The sequence below is a fragment of the Gorilla gorilla genome, chromosome X (assembly GCF_029281585.2).
Source record: "Gorilla gorilla gorilla isolate KB3781 chromosome X, NHGRI_mGorGor1-v2.1_pri, whole genome shotgun sequence".
Classification (NCBI taxonomy): Eukaryota; Metazoa; Chordata; class Mammalia; order Primates; family Hominidae; genus Gorilla; species Gorilla gorilla.
The window spans coordinates 85,844,459-85,861,374 of NC_073247.2; the positions used below are offsets into that span (position 1 = coordinate 85,844,459).

Below are 16,916 nucleotides of genomic sequence, written 5' to 3' on the forward strand. Positions count from 1 at the left end.
ATATCAGACAAAGTAGAATTCAAGCCCAAAGGCATTAATCATAACAAATATCAATCTTAAATGCTATAAGCCACAATTAACAATCAAGGTATATAACTTATGAATGTCTATGCATCAAAAACAGCAACCACCTTGATAAAGTAAAACCTAATAAGAGTCAATAATATAGATAGAATATGTTAATAATTGGAGACCTTAATACATCACTCTCAGTTCATGACAGATCAATTAGGGGAAAAAATGACTAAGGAGAGAAAAGAGATAGACAACATAATCCTTAGGGTAAATGTTAGGGATATATATTAAACTATACATGCTCCTAATAGAGAATATTTGCATGAGTATTAGAGTAGTATATGGGCTCATGATCCATTTACAAATATTGATCAATTGATCAGCAAAATAATCTGCAATTTTATAAAATATAAATATTATAAACAATACAGGTGATAATGCAATAAAACAAGATATTACTAACAAAAACAAAACAAAAACACCCAGAAAGATTCTTCCACCTGGAAATTTAAAACATCCCATTAAACAAGTTTAGTGTGTGCAAGGGGAAACGCAAACTACAATGACAGAAGTTAATAAATTATAATAACAAAAAACCCACTACATATCAGCATCTATGGGGTGTATGTAAAGCAGTGCTCAGAGGAAAATTCATTGAACTAAACACTTTAATCAATAAAAAAGCAAAGATTGAAAATATATTAATTAAATTCCAAGCATCAAAAACTGAATAAAAGGACAATAAAGTAAATCAAAATAAGCAAAGGGAAATAATAAAGCAGAAATCAGTAAGGTAGGAGACCTTTAAAATAAATTAATTAAACTAATAAACAAAATTCCTGGTTTGTTGAAAAGATTAAGAAAATTGACAAATCACTAGATAATTTGTTCAGGAGAAGCAGGAGAATGCACTAACAAACCAAGAAATATTCAGGAGGAAATAACTATTGAAACAAAAAATAATAATAAAATTACAATATTTTTTAGACCTCTATGCAAATAAATTTGAAAGCCTGGAGAAGATAAATAATCTTTTAATAAAATACAGACTGCCAAAATTGAATCCATTAGAGTTAAAATGTTTAAACAGAACAATTTCATAGAAGAAATAAAGTTATTTAGAAACTAGTTCACAAAAAAAAGCAACCGGTGCAGTTGTTTCACATGAGACTTCTACCAAAACATCAAACTTCTTCTTGAAAAAGAAGAAAAATATTGTAACTCCTTTCATGTACCAAGTATAACACATACTTAAGCTGGATAAGGACAGTATTAAAACAATTGTAGACCAATGTCAGTCAGAAAAGTCAATGCAAAAAAACTAAATAAGATACTTGTAAACAGAATCTAACAAGATGTGAAGAAAATAATACATCATTAGCAAATTGGATTTATAGCAAAATTTCAAGGTAGGTTTAATATTAGGAAATTCATTTATATCATAAACAATATTAATAGATCTAAGAGGAAAATTATTACTATCCCCACAGATACGGCAAAAACAATTGGAGAAAACGCCCATCCATGTTAAATGTAAAAAGACATCCAAGATAGTAAGAAATAAGCGATATTTTTAACATAATAAAATACTCATACCTTAGTCCTAAATCCAGTGTCTAATTGAATGGAGAAATACTAAAAGCATTTTCAATAAGATCAAGACAAAAATGCCCACTATTTCTGCTCTAATTTAACATTATATTAGAGGTATTATTCAAATGCAATCAGGGAAGACATAAGAAATACAGATATAAATGTGGTCAATAATAATAGTATATCTGGAAAATTTCAAAGAATCAATGATAAAACTAATTCAGATAATAATTCAACTCAGTGAATAAGTAGAACAAAACATTAAATTTAAAATGTATGCCTTTATATTTATTTCACGAAAAAGTGAATATACTTAACAGTACTGAACTCTACACTTAAAAATGAATAAAATGGTAAATTTTATGTTATATGCTTTTTACCACAATAAAAAAATCTGTATTCATATCAAAAATAATAAAAGTGGGATATAATAGTAGAGAATAAAGATGGCTGACTAGAAGCAGGTAGTGCGCTCTGCTCTCATGAAGAAGAAACAGAATGGCTAGTAAACACTAGTTCTTCAAATGGATCATCCACGAGAACGCATTGGGACTCGTAACAGAAGCAACGGGACCCATGGAGAACAGAGAGGAATGAAGCAGAGCAGCCACCCACCTGGAACTGGTGCAGAGGCAGTGGAAGCTCACTACCACAGGGAAAGGGTGAGTGAGGAAGAGCCCCAGGGACCCACAGTTCCTCCATTGACCTTTGCAATCCTAGGAATGGGAGATCCTCCCAACCCCCCACGCCTCCAGACTGACACAAAGAAACACCTGGAGTCTGGGCAGAGCCGTCACTCAAGGTCATGTGAAGCCCCAAGGACCTTGGATCACTGAGCACCCAGGCACCAGCTTGCATAGACCTGCCAACAAGGAAGGACGGGCTCTTTCACATGCCCCTAGGATAGAGATTGCATCCACAGTGATGAGGAGCAGACGGACTGCAGGCCCCATCTCTGCAGGTCCTCACCTGACAGGGCCTCCCAAATGGGGCCTGCAGCGCAGCCATTCCACCATCTTCTGAGCACTCGGGCCGGTCTTGGCTCAGCATTTCTCTGGGGTGGAGCTCCCAGAAGAAACTCACAGGCCTTCTTCCATTGCTGGGGCCAGGGTACCCGCCCTTGCTGCCCACAGGCTAGGGAGGGAACGAAGAGCCTGATTGCTTTCACTGACACCTCCAGCACATAGCACCTGTGCATCTACCCTATGTAGAAAGAGGACAGACTTATTTACACAAGAACCATCTCTCGCCCTGCTCTTCGGCAAGCAGGCTCCCCTTGCCCTTAACTGCTTGGGCCCCACACTGCTGGGGCCCATAGGGTAGCTGCCCAGCCCAGACATGATCACTCTGATCAGCTGTGGCTCTGCATTTTTCTGGGGTGGAGCTCCCTGAGGCAACTGAGAGGTGTGGTTGCCAGCCACCACAGTCCCCACCCTTACTGCCCCCAGGCTGGGGAGGAAACAAAAAGCCTGAGCCCTTATGCAAGCCTCCAGCATACCAGCAGCTACCCTGCAGAGGCAGCCAGAATGCTTCCTGCGTGACCCACCACCACCAGGGCACCCTCCCAAATGGGGTTTGATGCCTTCTGGCTTCCAGTGTACCTACTCAATCCCTACATGACTATTTCATCTGTGGTCCAGAGCCTTACTAAAATCCTTACCCCCACAAGCCTGTGATCTTCCCTTAGGCTCTCACTGCCTACGTGCTCTGCCTAACCCTACCTAAGAGTTCAGCCAGTGACCCAGGGACCAGCCTGCCCCTTACCATCACGACCAGCACCTAAGGAACCCCATCCCCCACCCCAACCTAGCTCCATCAGGACTCATACATGATGTTCAGCCAGCAATCTAGGGGCTGGGGAGTTAGAGAACTACCTACCCCATTCAAATTCTGCTGACATCTGACCACTTCCCTCAGAGCCTGAGGTCCAACTGACACAACCAGCTGATATCGCCATAACCAACACACAGACCCAAAGGCAGACTCACCCCCCTTTTACACAAAGAAGTAATGATATCACATTGGAGAACAGGGAAGCTGTGAAGCTATTTATATTAATTAGGCTGAGTGATGAAGTTCTGCCCCAAAACCACTCCCATGGAGAGTCACGAATTAAGCAGTCCCCGAGGCTCTCAGCCACACTGTGGCCCAGAGACAGACTACAGTGTGTGACTCATCTAAGAGTCATGAGCTCTGGAACCGGGTTGTGATAAGGCAACAGTTCATATTCTTGTCTCTTTAGGACAAGGGGCTTGTGCAGCGCCCCACAGTCCCACACAAAAACTTCAGCACATTTCATTAGGAGCTCCTCATACTCCTAGCCACCTCCATTAGGGCTGGTGCCTGCACTTGACATAGGAGTATTTGAGGGTAAGCCAGAAGCTCCAGCTCTGCCTAGCTGTGTCCCCCTACCCCCACAGAACAGGAAGCACATGTCACAGAGAACTTCATGCTTCAGCCCATTAGCTGAAACAACACAGAGCACCTCACAGTAAACAAAGATCAGTTACATATTCATCTGTTGTACAACCACTAGCTCTGAACCATAAAACCATTGATAAAAGAAAAACTTCAGTTGAATTATATTTTTAAAAGTTTAATTTAGCAATGAACAATTTGTGAATTGGGCAGCCCCTAGAATCACAGCGGATTCACAAAGACTCCAGTGCAGCCACATAGTGGAAGATTTATAGACAAAAAAAGGGACATGACATACAGAAATTGGAAGTGAGGTACAGAACAGCTGGATTGGTTACAGCTCAACGTATGCCTTCTTTGAACATAGTTTGAACACTCAGCAGTATATGAATGGTTAAAGTATGGCCGCTGGGATTGGCTAAGGCTTAGCTATTGTTACAAGTGCATACTACTAAGGTTTTCAATTTTGTCTGCCTATTAAGCTAGGTTACAGTTCATCCACAAGGACTCAAATATAGAAGTACAGAGTCCTTCTCAGGCCATATTTAGTTTGCTTTAACACCATATACCAGCATGTAGGTTGAACTACACAGCCCAATATGAAACCTGCTGACAGAATTATGTAGCAATATGGAAGTAAAGCCAAAAGACCCTCTCCAACATACTCTATAGTCACATCCTCTGTCAAGGAGGAGAAAGGGAAAGAAGAAGAAAAAAAAATAATATATAGATTGAAAGGGGGGGAATTGTATCTATAGGAAAATAATTACAAAAATTAGAAATGCCAGTTATCATCTCCAAAGGAGAAAGAACCCACACAAGAATTCTGGCACCATGAAAAATGTGAATGTTGTGTCACCACCAGAAGATCACACTAGCTCTCCAAGAATGGCCCCCAACCAAAATGGAAACTCAGAAATGTCAGCTAAAGAATTCAAACCATGGATTGCAAGAAAACTCAAAGATGTTCAAGAAGAGATTGAAAATCAACAAAAAGAAACTACTAACACGATCCAGGAAAAGAAGGAAGAGATAAGCACCTTAAAAAGAAATCAATCAGAGCTTCTGGAATTGAAAAACTTACTTAAAGAATATCAAAATGCAATTGAAAGATTTATCATTAGACTAGACTAGACCAAGCAGAAGAAAGAATTTCAGAGCTTGAAGACTGGCCATTTGAGCTAACCCAGTGGGGTGGGGGTGGGGGGAAATAAAGAAATAATTTTTAAAAATGAACAAACTAGGATATTTGGTCTCATACTTATGGTGGACGACCTTGATTTTCCACTTCTCTTCAGGGATGAGTCATGTGGTGGTAGAAAATGCCCTCGACCTGGAGGAGCAGTTTGCTCATCTGGACTTGAACTCCTCTGATAAACAGAGTGGAGGAGGAAGTACAGCAAGCCAAGAGTGCTATATACCCCCTCACTTAAGGAACAGAGAAGGATCTAAAGGATTCCATGATAAAGACAGTTCAGATTGGAGTTGTAGCAAAAATAAGGATGCATATAGCAGTTTTGGGTCTCGAGATTCAAGAGGAAAGCCTGGTTATTTCAGTGATTGTGGAAGTGGATCAAGGGGAAGATTTGATGATCCTGGATGGAGTGACTATGATGGTATTGGCAGCTATGGTGACAGAATTGGCTTTGGCAAATTTGAATGGAGTGGACACAGTCATTGGTGTGACAAGTCAGATAAAGATTATTGGTCAAAACCACTTCCACCAAGTGAATGCTTGGAGCAGGTACTCTTTTCTGGAGAAAACACTGGGATTAACTTTGAGAAATATGATTATCTACCAATAGAGGCAACCAGCAGTAACTGTCCTCCACATATTGAAAATTTCAGCAATGTTGACATGGGAGAAATTATCATGGGGAACGTTGAGCTTGTTACGCGTGTCCGTATAAGAGACCACTTGAGCAGGCTTAGTGTGAGCAACAAGGCTGTTTATTCACTTGGGTGCAAGTGGGCTGAATCTGAGAAAGGAGTCAGCAAAGGGTGGTGGGATTATCATTGGTTCTTGTAGGTTTGGAATAGGCAGTGGAGTCAGGAGCAATTTTTTGTGGGCAGGGGATGGATGTTACAAAGTACATTCACAGGGGCAGGGGGGAATGTTACAAAGTACATTTGCAAGGGTGGGGAGGGTGTACTGTCACAAGAGCGGGGAGGAATGTTACAAAGTACATTCACAAGGATGGGGAATATCACAAAGTACATTATCACAAGGGCAGGGGAATGTCACGATGGCTTGACCATGGTGCGGCCAGCTCAGAGGACCTTATATTCCCATCTTTTTATGTTAATAATGAAGAAATAAAACAAGAAAGAGTAATGAAAACTTGAGGTGAAAATTTTGGGGCCGGTATGGAGGGGTGATGGGCGATGTTTCTCAGGGCTGCTTCAAGTGGGATTAGGGGTGGCACAGGAACCTAAAGTGGGAGAGATTAGACTGAAGTAAGATTTTGGGGTAAGGGGTGATATTGTGGGCTTGTTAAAAGCAGCACTTGTCATATAGAGTGATTAGTGATAGCCTGGATGCAGTTTTGTAGGAATTGAGAGATTAATTGGAAGACAAAAGGCCCGAATAAGAGATGGAGGAAGATAGGTATTACAGGACTAACGATTGGAAGAAGCCAGGATACCCAGTTAGAGAGTGACCAGGTGGGTCCAGCATAATTAGTTGCCTGATTAATGAGTTTTTGAGCTCTGTCTTTGAGTTTTTTGATGTTACCATATGCCAGGCCAGATTGATTTAAGTAAAAACAACACTCTTCATTAAGAAATATACAGAGTCATCCTTTTTCAGCAGTGAGTAAATTGAGGCCTTGGCAGTTCTGCAGGACAACTGCAGCTAAAGAGTCAACCTGGGCTTGGAGGACAGATAAAGCTTGTGATATATCTGTAATGCTAGCAGAGAAGTCATCAGAGAGGCTGCGGAATGCTGTGACAGAGGTTGAGATGCCTGCTATTCCAGTTCCAAGTGCAAGAGTGGAGGCAGAAAGTCCTAGACCCACAAGCAAAGGGATTAGTGAGATGACTCTTTTTTGTCATGTTGGTGTCATGAGGGGGACAGGCAGTTGTTCATTCCCATCTACAAACTGGATTTTGGGAGTAAGGAAGACTAGAGTACATGTGCCCATCTAGCTGGCAGGTAGGCACATGTAGGTGGAAGAGCCACATAAAAAGAAGAGACCTTGTGTCAGGCAGAACTGGAAATGTAAAGTGAAAAGGTGAGAGGGTGTACTGAAAGAGGAGTCCTGCACCCCAAATCCTAGAGATCCAGCAAGGACAGCAGCTGTTAGAGGTTGTAATGGGGATTGATGGTGCAATTGTGTAGATGAGAGGTTTGGTTCTCATGGTATATGAGAAAGAGCATAGTGTCTATGAGTAACCTTTCACTGCTATTGATGGGGCTGGGTATAAGCAAGCAAGAGGAGGGGTCAGGAGGAGAGTCAGATGAGCAAGCGGAGGGTAGCCAAGGATGGAGTGAGATGCAGGGTAGGTGTCTTCCTAAACAATAGTGACTGCCAATGTTTTTTAGTTTGTCAATAATGATAGAGGGCTTATCAGTAATGCAAAGTTGGAATGCTCCCATCTGTTTGGTAATGTGTGTGGCTGGGTTCTGGAGATAAAGAGTAAAGGAACATTTGGACGGTGGAAGGTTGCCTAAAGGGATTCCAGTAGGCTGTTGTCAGGAGATGCAAAAAGGAGCAGCAACAGGGATAGTTGTTTGTGTGGTTAGGGGTCCAAATTTGGCGGGGGGCGGAGGGTGGATTTGACATAAGGAGAAAGGTACCATAAAAGTAGATGCGGAGAAGTGTGGCAGCTTGTTGGTGCGAAATGTCTGGGGAGTTCTCACCAAATCTGTCTAGAAAGTAAAGAAGTTCCTCAGGAGGGTAAAGATGAGGTAAAGGAGGTTCGGAGGTGCAGGGAGACAGGAGAGGTAGCCCAGTCGGCCTGTAGAGCGGGGACTTGTAAGAGCAGGAAGAAAGGGAAACACATAGCCAACAATTCTTTGCTAGAGAAGGATTGGAGGCAGTGAGGAGAGAGCGGGTGAGATTGATAGTATGCTGGAGGTAACTAGGGAGAGGTAGAGAGTGACTGCAGAATGGGGTCAAGGATAAGAGTAAGTAGAAAAGTAAAAAAAAAAAAAAAGGACTTTATCAGGATAGAGGAATTGGAGTGTACCTTGCCACTGAAGATCTTGTATCCACTCCCAGAGAGAGTTAAGGGTGGCGGTTTGAGGTAAAACCAGGAGATATCAGTTATGATAGTTTGGAGGAAAAGTGTAAACTGGCAGTGTAAACAAGGGCAGGGCATTTATGAGTAGTTGAGAATGGTGAATAGAAGTATGACTAGACAGAAGATAGTAGGGATGACAAGTTTTTGGGGCACAGTCCAAGTAGTGGGGGTGACTGTGTAAAGCCCTGTTGCAAAAAGTAGGGTAAGGATGAATAGACCTAATAGAATGAAGGGATATATTAGGCTCATAAGGGTTATTACTGTTCTTCAGAAATGCAAGTGAGTTTAAGGGAAGCAGGGGAGAGTACTTGCGATTTCCAGGAGGAAGAGGAGAGATCAGGCTGGCTGTCTGGCGGACACAGCTTTATTCTGGAATGGTGAACCCAATACGGAGGGTCCTGCAGGCAGACAGCAGTTGGGGTACTATAGATGACTAAGCAGGGTCCAGTCCATCAAGGTTTAAGGGGTCACATTCTTAACAGGAACTGATCATCCAGCTAGGGTGTCTTCATATTGCTGGGAATCTGGAGTAGGCAAGAAAAGATTAGCAGCCTGGTGAATTTCCTGTCTAGCCTGCTGGAGGACCAGAAGATAGTCGCCTAGAGGGCTGGTGTCTGTCAAGAGGTTGGGGCCCAGCAAGAAAGTACATCCGTATGAAAGTTCAAATGGACTATATCCTGTAGCTTCTTGAGGATAGGCTCTAATTCTAAGGAGGGCAAATGGTAAAAGTGCTGTCCAGTCTTTTTTAAGTTGGAGGCTGAGCTTGGTGAGGTGTGTTTTTAAAAGACCATTAGTTCTTTCTACCTTTCCCAAAGATGAAGGATGGTAAGGGGGTATGAAGTTTCCACTGGATGCTGAGAGCCTGGGAGACTGCTTATGTGACCTAATGAAGGCCGGTCCATTATCAGACTATATAGAGGTCAGAAGGCCAAACCGAGGAATTATGTCTGACAGAAGGGAAGAAACGACTGTGGTGGCCTTCTCAGACCCTGTGGAAAAGGCCTCTACCCATCCAGTGAATGTATCTACCCAGACCAAAAGGTACCTTAGTTTTTGACTTGGGGCATATGGGTAAAGTCAGTCTGCCAGTCCTGGGTTGGGGCAAATCCTCTAGCTTGATGTGTAGGAAAGGGAGGGGGCCTGAGATATCCCTGAGGGGTGGTAGAGTAGCAGATGGAACACTGAGAAGTAATTTCCTTGAGGATGGATTTCCATGATGGAAAAGAAATGAGAGGTTCTAAGAGATGGGCCATTGGCTTGTAACCCACATGAAAGAGGTTCAGAAAGGATGATAAGATAGAATGAGCCTGTGAAGCAGGAAGGAGGAATTTTCCTTGATCCAAGAACCATTTGCCTTGAGTAGGAATGGATTAATAGGTAATAGTTTCATGAGTAGGAATGGATTAATAGGTAATAGTTTCAGTGGGAGAATAGGTGGTAGTGATAGAAGAGAAGGAAGAAAACTGGCTGTGAGGGACAGATGTGGGAATACTAGCTGCTTCTTTTGCTGCATTATCAGCATAAGTGTTGCCTCAAGCAATGGGATCTGGTGACCTCTGATGCCCCTTGCAGTGAACGACTTCAGCTTCTTTGGGCAGTAAAGCAGCCTTAAGGAGGATTTTTATAAAGGCAGTTGATGATGGAGGACCCTTGTGTAGTGAGAAAACCTCTTTCTGCCCATATAACAGCATGGTGATGTAGGATGTGGAAGGCATACTTGGAATCAGTGTAGATATTGACACATAGTCCCTTTGCAAGGGTGTGGGCCCAGTTTAAAGCAATGAGTTTGGCTTGTTGAGAGGTAGTGGAAGGGGGCAAGGCAGTAGCTTCAATGACAGATGTGGAAGACACTACAGCATAGCCTGCCCTTGCTGGTGACTGATGATTGGGCCTTGAAGAACTACCATCAATAAACCAAGTGTGGTCTGGATTAGGAACAGGAAAGAGGGAAATATGGGGAAATAGGGAGGATGCCACATGGATTAGGGAGATACAATCATGAGGTTCAGGTTTGGTGCTGGGTATAAGGTGAGAGGATGGGGTGAAGTCTGTGCCAGGAACAATGGTAATTGTGGGAGTTTCGATGAATAGTGAGTAGAGTTGGAGGAGTTAGGGGGTGGAAAGTATATACACCAAGTGTGAGTAGGAAAATAGATGTTGAAAGTTATGAGAGCTGTAGAGAGTAAGTGGGGCATGGTTTGTGAGCTTGAGGTCCTCCAGAAGTATTGAAGCGGCAGCTGCTGCTGCACGTAGACATGAGGGCCAGCCTAGAACTGTGAGGTTAAGTTGTTTGGACAGGAAGGCTACAGGTCATGGGCCTGGATCCTGTGTAAAAACTCTGAACGCACAGCCTTGTATTTCAGCTATATGTAATAAGAAGGATTGGGACAAGTTAGGGAGTGCTAATGTGGGGACTGTTTCTAGGATTGTCTTTAAGGAATGAAAAGAAGAGTGGGGAAAGGACTTAGGTCTATGGGGTCAGTCAGGTTTCCCTTTGTGAGTTTATATAGTGGTTTAGTTAGGATGGCAAAACCTGGTATCCAAAGGCAAAAGTATCCAACCATGCCTAGGAAGGAAAGGAGTTGTTGCTTTGTAGAAGGGGTTGGAGTTTTTGGAGATTAGCTGTACACAGTTAGCAGGGAGAGTACGTGTGCTTTGATGAAAGACTCTGCCAAGATAGGTAATGGATGGGGAAGAAATTTGGGCTTTAGAGGGGGATATATGACACCCCTTTGAGAATATATGTTGAAGAAGCAGGAGGGTATCTTTTTGGGAAGATTCATAAGAGGGGCTGCAGGCCAGGCGTGGTGGCTCATGCCTGTAATCCCAGCACTTTGGGAGGCCGAGACAGGCAGATCACAAGGTCAGGAGATCGAGACCATCCTGGCTAACATGGTGAAACCCTGTCTCTACTAAAAATACAAAAAAAGTAGCCGGGCGTGGTGGTGGGTGCCTGTAGTCCCAGCTACCCGGGAGGCTGAGGCAGGAGAATGGCCTGAACCTGGGAGGTGGAGCTTGCAGTGAGCTGAGATCTTGCCACTGCACTCCAGCCTGGGCAACAGAGCAAGACTCCGTCTCAAAAAAATAAATAAATAAGAGGGGCTGCAGAGGAGAAGGTCGTCCATATATTGAATAAGGTGAGAAACAGATGGATGGAAAGAAAGTAGATCATGAGAAAGAGCTTGACTAAAGTAATGGGGGCTGTCTCTGAAACCTTGTGGCAGTACAGTCCAGGTGAGTTGCTGAGATTGGTGGGTGTCAGGGTCAGTCCATGTGAAAGCGAAAAAAGGTTAGGATGAGGGGTGCAAAGGAATAGTGAAGAAAGCATCTTTGAGGTCGAGGATGGAATAATGAGTTGTGGAGGGAGGTATTGAGGATAGGAGAGTATATGGGTTTGGCACCACAGTATGGACAGGTAAGACAATTTGGGTAATAAGGCGAAGATCTTGAACCAACCTGTAAGATTTGTCCAGTTTCTGGACTGGTAGGATAGGGGAGTTGTAAGGAGAATTTGTAGGCTCTAAAAAGCCATGCTGTAACAGGTGAGTGATAACAGGCTTTAGTCCTCTTAAAGCCTGTTGTGGGATGGGGTACTGGCATTGAGCGGGGTAAGAGTGACTAGGTTTTAACGGGATGGTAAGGGGTACCTGATCAGTCACCAAGGAGGGAGTAGAGGTATCCCATACTTGTGGATTAAGGTAGGGAGACATGAGAGGAGGATTCAAAGGAGGCCTTGAATCAGGTAAAAGGGCAGCAATGAGGTGTGACTGTAGTCCAGGAATAGTCAGGGAAGCAAGGGAAGCAGATAATTTAGTTAAAATGTCTCAGCCTAATAAGGGAACTGGGCAGGTGGGGATAACTAAAAAAGAGTGCATAAAAGAATGTTATCCAAGTTGGCACCAGAGATGGGGACTTTTAAGGGGTCTAGAAGCCTGGCCGTCAATACCCACAACAGTTATGGGGGCAAGGGAAACAGGCCCTTGGAAAGAAGGTAATGTGGAGTGGGTAGCCCCCGTATCGATTAAACAGGTTATGGACTTACCATCCACTGTAAGAGTTACCCAAAGCTCGGCATCCGTGATGGTCCAGGGGGCTTCTGAGGCAATCAGGCAGTGTCGACCTTCAGCTGCTAAGCCAAGGAGATCTGGGAAGGAGTCGGCCAAGGAATGTTGGGTTTGAGCTCCAGGAGCTTTAGGAGTGGCAGCGATGTGAGTCAGACAGTCTGACTTCCAGTGGGGGCCTGCACAGACAGGGCCCGACTTAGGAGGAATCCTGGGCTGCTGGCACTCCGAGGCCCAATGGCCAGGCTTTTGGCATTTGAAGCAAGGTCCACAGGGAGGTTTTGAAGGAGCCGCTGGGAGCTGTGGCTTGGATGTTCTGAAGGTTTTGTATGCTGGAGACGTGGTTGTGGGTTGTCTTACAGTGGAGGCAAGTAGCTATAACTGAGAGATACATTGCCACTTGGCGGCTTCTTCTCTGTTATTGAACACCTTGAAGGTGAGGTTGATTAAATCCTATTGTGGGGTTTGAGGGTCGGAATCCAACTTTTGGAGTTTTTTTCTAATGTCAGGAGTGGATTGGGTCATAAAATGCATGTTAAGGATAAGGCGGCCTTCTGGCCCCTCTGGGTCTAAGGCTGTAAAGCATCTAAGGGTAGCTGCTAAGTGGGCCATGAACTGGGCTGGGTTTTCATCTTCACGTTGGGTAGTTTCCTTTAGCTTGTCATAATTAACAGCTTTGTATGCTGCCTTTTTGAGCCCCTAGACTAGGCAGGAGACCATGTAATCTCACCTAGCTATACCTGGGGAGTCTGTGTGGTATTGCCAATGGGGATCCTCTTGGGGAACTGCCCTGGTGCCCTCTTGGAGGCCTGGCTTATGAAGCCGGCAGGTGTCTGCATAGGACTGGGCTAGAGAATAAACTCTTTCTCATTTATCTGGGGAGAGGGTAGAGGTCAGGATGACATTTAAGTCACTCCAGGTTAAACTGAAGGACTGAGTTAGATATTGGAATTCCTGTATATATTTATTGGGGTCCGATGAGAAAGAGCCAAAATGCTGACTGATTTGGGAAAGGTCTGATAGAGAAAAAGGCACATGTACCCTGACTATGCCTTCAGCTCCAGCCACCTCTCTAAGAGGAAATTGTTGGGCAGGTGGGGGAGAGCTAGTCACGGAACGAAACTGTAAGCCAGACCAGGTGTGAGGAGGGAAGGTAATAGAAGGGTTATAGGGTGGGGAAGCGGAGGCTATGGAAGAATTGGGACCTGATTCAGCCTGGCAAGGAGCAGCCGGGGGAGAAGAGAGATAAGAGGGGTCAGTGGAAAAGGAGGATTCAGAGGACTCTGAGTTTGGGGTGGAGACAAGAGGAGTGGATGGGAGAGAAAGAAGGAAAATCTAGGACAAGTGGCATTGGGAGCAGAGACTAGGGAGGGAATGAATTGTAAAAAAATGCCTGGATATAAGGCAACTCGGACCATTTGCCCATTTTTCGACAAAAATTATGTAGGTCTTGTAGGATAGACAAATCAAAAGTGCCATTCTCTGGCCACTTGGAACTATTGTCGAGTTTGTACTGGGGCCAAGCAGTATTACAGAAGAAAATAAGATGTTTAGGTTTTAGGTCAGGTGTTAGTCGAAGGGGTTTTAGGTTTTTAAGAACACAGGCTAAGGGGGAAGAGGGAGGAATGGATGGCAGAAGGTTGCCCATAGTGGATAAGGTAACTTTAAAGAGGAAGGTAGAGACACGGAGAAATGGAGGTGGCAGCTACAGGCTTCCAGTAGGCGTCCCTGACTGAGTCCTGGGCTGTAATGTGGGTGAGCAGCCAAAGCAGGCATCCCCACAATTGACCTGCCACCAAGAGAATGTGGGTGAATGATCAAGACAGGTATCCCCACGGTGATCAGACACCAAGGGAAGACTGTCTTCCCAAGTCCGTGACCAACATCGGAGTTTTTGAATGCACAGATAAAGTGTGTCTCCTTTTTGTCTCTACCAGGAAGGGAGAGAAACTGAAATTGAAAGGAGAGAGATTGAAGGGAGGCAATAGAGGTTAGGTAGAGAGCGAAAACACCGCTTACCCGAGTGCAAATAACTGCTTACCGATTTGAAATTGGTGAAATGGTCCTTGGGCTGGCTGGTCTGATGACCTGAGGTCGTAGGTGGATCTCCTTACAGAGGTAGCATGAGGACAGGGGACCAGTCTCCTGAAGGAGTTCCCCTGTCCCGGGTCTTCGGCACCAAATACTATGTGTGTCCGTATAAGAGACCACCTGAGCAGGCTTAGTGTGAGCAACAAGGCTGTTTATTCACTTGGGTGCAAGTGGGCTGAATCCAAGAAAGGAGTCAGCAAAGGGTGGTGGGATTATCATTTATTCTTATAGGTTTGGGATAGGCAGTGGAGTCAGAAGCAATTTTTTGCAGGCAGGGGATGGATGTTACAAATACATTAACAAGGGCGGGGAGGGTGTATTGTCACAAGGGCGGGGAGGAATGTTACAAACTACCTTCACAAGGATGGGGAATATCACAAAGTACATTATCACAAGGGCGGGGGAATGTCACGATGGCTTGACCATGGTGCGGCCAGCTCAGAGGACCTTACAGAGCTTACTTACTATACTCATCCTACTCCACTGCAAAACATGCCATTCCTATTATTAGGGGAAAAAAAGAGACTTAATGTCTTGTGCCCAAGCAGGGTCTGGGAAAACTGCAGCATTTCTTTTACCCGTACTGAGTCAGATATATATAGATGGTCCAGGAAAAGCTTTGAAGGCTGTGAAGGAAAATGGAAGGTATGGATGCCATGAACAATACTCAATCTCCTGGGTTTTAGCCCCAACAAGAGAATTGGCTGTACAGATATGAGGAAGTCAGAAAATTTTCATACCAGCCTAGAGTTCATCCTTGTGTAGTTTATGGTGATGCTGATATTGGTCAGAAAATTCAGGTCTTAGAACATGGATGCCACTTGTTAGTAGCCACACCAGGATGTCTAGTGGATTTGATGGAAAGAGGAAAGATTGGATTAGACTTCTGCAAATACTTAGTGTTGGATGAAGCTGATAGGATGCTAGATATGGGATTTGGACCTCAGATACATCTTATACTTGAACAAGATACTATACCACTGAAGGGCATTCATCACATCATGATGTTTAGTGCTACTTTTCCTAACGAAATACAGATGCTTGCTCGTGACTTTTTGGATGAATATATCTTTTTGGCTGTAGGCAGAGTAGGCTCTACCTCTGAGACTATCACACAGGAAGTAGTTTGGGTGGAAGAGCCAGATAAACGGTCATTTCTGCTTGATCTCTTAAATGCACCAGGGAAGGATTCACTGACTTTAGTGTTTGTGGAGACCAAAAAGGGAGCAGATTCTCTGGAGAATTTCTTATACCATGAAGTATATCCTTGTACTAGTATTCATGGAGACCAATCACAGAGAGATGGAGAAGGAGGCCCTTCATCAGTTTTGCTTGGGGAAAATCCCAATTCTAGTGGCTACAGCTGTGGCAGCATGAAGACTAGACATTTCAAATGTGAAACATGCTTCAATTTTGATTTGCCAAGTGATATTGAAGAATATGTGCCTTGTATTGGCTGTACAGGATGTGTGGGAATCCAAGGCCTTGCCACCTCATTCTTTAAGAAATATGAATATTACAAAGGATTTGTTGGATATTCTTATAGAAGCTAAACAAGAAGTGCCTGCTTTGTTGGAAAATAAAGCTTATAAACACCACTACAAGGGTGGTATTCATGCATGATCTAAAAGATTCAGTGGAGGATTTGGTGCCAGAGACTATTGACAAAGTAGTGGTTCCAGCAGTTCTGGCTTCAGTAGTAGTCATACAAGCAGCAGCTGCAGTGGTGGAGGTGGTCATGGCAGCAGCAGCAGATGTGGTGGAGGTAGCTATGGAGGCTTCTACAACAGGGATGGATGTGGAGGAAATTATAATTCTTGTTATAAGAGTTATTAAGAGCTGGGCGCGGTGGCTCACGCCTGTAATCCCAGCACTTTGGGAGGCTGAGGCAGGCGGATCATGAGGTCAGGAGTTCGAGACCAGTCTGGCCAACATAGTGAAACCCCATCTCTACTAAAAATACACAAAAAATTAGCCAGGCGTGGTGTTGTGCACCTGTAATCCCAGCTATTTGGGAGGCTGAGGCAGGAGAATCACGTGAACCCAGGAGGCGGAGGTTGCAGTGAGCCGAGATCGCGCCACTGCACTCCAGCCTGGGTGACAGAACAAGACTCCGTCTCAAAAAAAAAAAAAAAAAAAAAAGAGTTATTAAGAAATTATTTTAAGCAGATAAGAAAAGGGGTCCTTGGGAAGTTTTTTTTTCTTTTAGAGCAACTCCAGAAACATTTCTTGTCTAGCAGGAAAGCTGGGCCAGCAAGCTTTGATATGCAAATACCGGCCATTAGAAACTGGGCCCACCCAAACATGGCAATTCCTGCAGTCTTATTCTTGCCCTGGCCTCCACATGTGCCTGGCAACACGGCCGCCCCCACATATCTGCACATGTATAAAACATCATGGTGCCCTGCATTTGCATATTAAAAGGCTAGGGTGGGAGGGCCAGTTTTTTCTCAGGCTACGTGAATGACATGCTTGGTCAAACCAATCCCCTGA

At 44.1% G+C, this 16,916-nt stretch overlaps 1 pseudogene; it reads left to right on the top strand.

Annotated features, from left to right (window-relative positions):
* The first annotated feature begins 5,247 nt into the window (after positions 1-5,247).
* LOC101138730 (ATP-dependent RNA helicase DDX3Y-like) lies at positions 5,248-16,259 on the top strand (annotated as a pseudogene).
* The last annotated feature ends 657 nt before the right edge of the window (positions 16,260-16,916 follow it).